At 37.3% G+C, this 5,818-nt stretch overlaps 1 non-coding gene across 1 annotated transcript; it reads left to right on the forward strand.

Moving 5' to 3' along the window:
* Positions 1–2,688: 2,688 nt before the first annotated feature.
* LOC120348215 (U6 spliceosomal RNA) lies at positions 2,689–2,795 on the forward strand. Its single transcript, XR_005570192.2, has one exon. It is a non-coding gene; the product is annotated as a U6 spliceosomal RNA (small nuclear RNA).
* Positions 2,796–5,818: the final 3,023 nt, after the last annotated feature.

Here is a 5,818-nt window from a genome sequence, read left to right on the forward strand (position 1 = left end):
CAGTTCATTAACTTTATTGGAATTACAGATAAAATAATTGGCTATTGCGGCTATGAAAGCACTTTATGCCGTTTAGTATTTGAGCTTACAATTAGGTCGATAGATATTACAAAACGTATTTTCTTTTGAATGCTGTCTCAAGTTACACCACAATGATCCTTTCTATAATCTTGCGCACAGTTAGCTTCCCCTTCATATAGTTCTGATTGCGCTTTAACCGTTCAATGCGATGGGCTTCGACGGGGTCTTGAGAATAGCATATAGGTTCGGCAGGCTCGGAAAGGTTAAAAACCTCTGACCTGAACAGACTTAAACGTATACACGGTTAACTTTGATTCAAACCACGTTCATTATCACAGCACATTCGCCAGTAACCCTTGTCTACCCCGCACATGAGAGCAAAAACAGTATTTATAAAAATAAGTACAAAGGAGAATTGGCCTTAAAAAGGGAAATTGAAAAAAGTAATTGAGCGCCTACTAAAATAAGTTATACGTCTATGTCACGGTTTATCTAGCCATGCCAGTCACTCAAAAGAATAGTTGCTTGCCAAGGGGCTCGTCATGTGGCGGATATATCGTTCTAAAACAGTTTAATATTGGAATCAACGCCAGTAAATGCCAACCCACTATACAAAATAAACAAAACAAAATTGTCAACAATAAGCGACGTTTCTTTACTCAAGCTCGACAACTTACAAGTCTCTTATATGAATAATCACACTGGCTTTACAATCAAGCTTCGATCAATACAAGCACCCTATTAACATACTTCAAAATCACAAGTTATAAGTCGTAAAAAAGCGGAAATATGATTCGAGAATGCTGAACTTCCATAAGGTAAATACGTTCTCAGTACAAATATACTGCCGGCACTTTCCGGCTCACTGCTTTCACTTATTCAGCGAACCTATTGTGAACCAGAGCTGCATATATATATTTCCAGTTTGGACTTTTGCATTGTTCTCTTGAAACAAAGGTGTCATATGATCACAGTATGATGACGGGTAATGGTTTTATATAGTTCCTTTTTACTACGAACAAAGAAGATTACATCAGAAATCACCCATTTAACAAGTTTGTCTACCGTGCTTCCCCGAAAAAAAAGGGTCTTATTCAAAATTCATTTTTAAAACACACTAGGGATTTTATTTCAGGGGCTGGGGGGAATCATACATTTACCAGGCTTGCCCATGGGAATCTTATGGGAGACGTCCCATGGGGTGGAATAGGACAGCACAGTTTTTTATTTTCCATGGTACACGAACTAACGTAGTATTTTCGGGGAACTGATGGTCAAGCAATTCGTTATGAATTTCGTGTTCATATAATGAGGCATAGCTCTCTTGTTAATTATAAAAGATGGTCAGCTTTGACAATGTACAAGGAAAGCGACACATATATAATATTTCTGAATTTTTTAAAGTTTACCAAGTCAATAAATGTTAACATCATTTTTGAAATTTAGACTAGGTCTTATTTGCAGGATAGGTCTTATTTTCGGGGTAACACGGAAGTCAGATGTGCATGGATTACTATGAATAAGCCTTGTGCCAGCTACTCACTATCACTATGGTGCTTAAATACTTTAGGCCGCGTCCCCTATTTAAATTGTATGTCGCGTCCCTCCTGAAAATAACTAGCTAACAATAATCTACAAATACCAGATAGTGGGCGCAAAAGTAATATGATAAATAATAAAAATATCAAGCCCAACAGCTCGCTGCAATCTTTAAACAATAGAGAATTGTAAATATCCAAAATAAGACGGGCAAGATCAAATCTAACAAATATTTTTATTTTGCTTCACCTCCATTTGGTTCAGTTTAAATCCTTTTATTTCTCAAAAATCGACCAGGCGCATTGAATAACGGTGCTTTTTATAGGCCGTGTGTCTAATGGAATGACCAGGTAGTGCTTCATTCTTCATTGCCCAAACTCAAAACTACTACTGGAATTGCTTTAAAAACAGTTGAACCTTATAGCCCGAAGCGCCTAAGCCCTAATCTGTAAAGCAAACCAATATAAGCAATTTATTTACCATGCGCCTTATGGTCCGTGAATACGGTAACTTTCATAAAAAGTAGAACCAGGTTCAAAGTCCAAGATTTTATTGGCCTCCATAAGCTAAAAATTAAATAGACTGTCCGGTATAAAAAAAAGTAATTTATTTCTGCATTATATTTAAAATACAAACTATACATACACAAGTTCAAAGAAAATTGCACTTCAGGGTGAAAGGAGACGCCGAACGAGAGGCGGCATCAAACGCCACACGACGAAAGATAGAAAATATTTTGATCGTACTGATTTCTATGTACAATACGTTTACAATATATATACAAATTTTATGAAGCTTGAGGTGATGGGTCGAATGAATGATGTTTAGTTATGGAATATACCGTTCGGGGTTCAAAATTTTAAGAACGTTTTTCCCATTGTACCGAACTGACTAAAAAAGGTTTACGCAAGATAATGAAATCATCAAACGGATCAGTAACCCGTGCAATCCCCCTGAATTACATCACTGAGAATATCAAATCTATGATGCAGCTAGTTTAAGTTTTACGAACTTCCTGCGAAATTTTTCGTACTTGATGTAATACATTCTCTGAAACTTCCCTATTCGCGTTTTTACTATCACTGGAGGCGCCAGTGGACTATAACTTAACTCACTTAAAATGGCTTTGTACTACTTTCGAGTGTACATATAAAAAAATTGGAACGATACAGACAAGATTAGCATGGCCCATGCGCAAGGATGACACGCGCAATCGTGAAGCGTTCTTCTCTTTAAAAAAAAAAACAACCTAAAATGGTTTCGTCCATTAATTTCTTACTTGTGATTTCACAATACCTCCTTGCGATACGCAAAACCTAACGCTGCCCGTGGGTTTGCAGCGTGGTAATTTAGTTATCTTTTGGTTGTATGCCTATTCCGAATTGATGATGTCAGGAATTTAATGAAGTACAATTCAATACCCTGTTTAGTTTGCGAAGTGGAACTGCATTCTCAGGTATGTATTCGAAGTTGATGTTTTGATATTCAGCAGCGTTTTAGCTGCAGAGTCTACTCTAGATTATGTGTGTTTGTGAAAGCCGGTAGACCCAGTCTTGTATAGCGGTACAACTACAAATACCTATAGTGCGGGTGGCCTAACAATTTTCGCATATGCAATTTTTTGTCCCCGCCTGAAAACAAACGTCATCCAAACATTACGTCACTGCAACGCCATAGTGATCAGTCTATCATAATCAGATTTACAATATTCTTTTTTGTGACGTTTTGGAGAGGGAGCGATGATGACTCATATAGAAACTATAGGATGACGACGGTACAAAAACGTGTGAGAACTAGATGGAAAACACTCTACATGTACTAGATAATCATAATTGTATACACTGCGACTTATTCCCCGTAACTTGGTACATAACAAAAAAAAAATGTTTTAAACGCCCCGACTCAATGAGTGTTCTAGGCCAGTGCTCTTCAACCGGGTATAGGGTATACCCAAGTGTATACCAGACCATAAGATAGATATACAACCAACCCCGTGTAACTCCGGAAATTTCTCCCGATGTTATAGGACTATAGGATGACGGCGGTACAAAAACGTGTGAGAACTAGATGGAAAACACTCTACATGTACTAGATAATCATAATTGTATACACTGCGACTTATTCCACGTAACTTGGTACATAACAAAAAAAAATGTTTTAAACGCCCCGACTCAATGAGTGTTCTAGGCCAGTGCTCTTCAACCGGGTATAGGGTATACCCAAGTGTATACCAGACCATAAGATAGATATACAACCAACCCCGTGTAACTCCGGAAATTTCTCCCGATGTTGAATTCGCCGACACGCTTGACTTGGTGCAAACAGATTATTATTGCTTCAAAAATCATCTTGCGACTTCCTGCGTTTTTCTGTGTTCTGACGGCGCTGTCTCGCGTCAAGATTAAGTGAGTGACTTATAAATATTCAAGTTAGTTGTGCACATGGAATCTTACACGATATACTTGACTACAGAACTGATGGAATCCAGATTACGAAACAAAATAGAGGAACAATCAATTGAGTGGAAAGACCCTAGGACCGGTTCAGCACTCGAAAGCACATTGACAGTATGATTTTGTCACATGTCGTATATTTAGGGAGTTATTAATTAATCAGTAATGGAACACGCGGTGTAGCTATTGAGTCAGAGCAAAGGATACGCGCTGGGTCGATAAGTCGGCGGTCTGCGATCGATATCTCGCTTTATAATTAATAGTAATTTGCTTCTCAGTAGTAATTAATTGTATATGTGGTAAGGCAAGCAGTATACTGTAAAATCTTTGCAGCATCTATTTTGCTTTACTAATGATATGATACGGCAAAATTTCGCTGATGAAAAACAAGTGCAGTTCATTAACTTTGTAGTAATTACAGGTAAAATAATTGCCATGTTACAATTGAGACCATAAAAGTACTTTATGACGTTTAGTATTCTAGCATATAATTAGGTCGTTAGATTTTACAAAATGTATTTTCTTTTGAATTGTGGTGGCTGTATCAGGTACACCGCAATGATCCTTTCTATTACCTTTCGCACAGTTCCCCTTTATATAGTTCTGATTGAGTTCTAAGCGTTCAATGCGATGACCTTCGACGGGGTCTTGCTTAATAGCATATAGGTTCGGCAAGCTCGCAAAGGTAAGAACCCCTGACCTAAACAGACTTGAACGCATACACGGTTAACTTTGATTCGAAGCAAATTTATTATCACAGGACATTTCAGTAACCCTTAACCTCCGCCGCACAGAAGGGCAAAACAGTATTAATAAAAATAAATACAAATGAGAATTAAGTTAAATGAATCAAAATTGAGCGCGTAATAAAATAGGTTATACGTCTATATAATAAAAAAATTTCACGGCGGCTTATTTAACCAGGGCCAGCCCCCCCGTATATAATTCTAAAATATATCAAAATTGGAATCAACGCCAGTAACGTCGAACCCACCAAACAAAGTACACAACTAAGTTTATTATCAACAATATGTGACGGTTCTTTACAAAGCTCGATAAATTAATTATAAGTCTATTATTTAATACTCACACTGGTTTTACAATCAAGCTTTGATCAATACAAGCACCCTATTAACATACTTGAAAATCACAAGTTATAAGTCGTAAAAAAGCGGAAATATGATTCGATACTGCTGAACTTCCATAAGGTAAATACGTTCTCAGTACAAATATACTGCCGGCTCATTCCGGCTCACTGCTTTCACCTATTCAGCGAACCTATTGTGAACCAGAGCTGTATATATATATTTCCAGTTTGGAGGTTTGCATTGTTCTCTTGGAAGAAAGGTGTCATATGATCACAGTGTGATGCCGGGTAATGGTTTTATATAGTTCCTTTTTACTAGGAACAAATAAGATTACATCAGAAATTACCCCTTTAACAAGTTTGTCTACCGTGTTTCCCCGAAAAAAAGAGTCTTATTCAAAATTCATTTTTAAAACACACTAGGGATTTTTTCAGGGACTGGGGGAAATCATACATTTACCAGGCTTGTCCATGGGAATCTTATGCGAGACGTCCCATGGGGTGGAATAGGACAGCACAGTTTTTTATTTTCCATGGTACACGAACTAACGTAGTATTTTCGGGGAACTGATGGTCAAGTATTCGTTATGGATTTCGTGTTCATATAATGAGGCATAGCTCTCTTGTTAATTATAAAAGATGGTCAGCTTTGACAATGTACAAGGAAAGCGACACTTATATAATATTTCTGAATTTTTTAAAGTTTACTAAGTCAATA

This window comes from Styela clava, chromosome 11 (genome assembly GCF_964204865.1).
Source record: "Styela clava chromosome 11, kaStyClav1.hap1.2, whole genome shotgun sequence".
NCBI lineage: Eukaryota > Metazoa > Chordata > Ascidiacea > Stolidobranchia > Styelidae > Styela > Styela clava.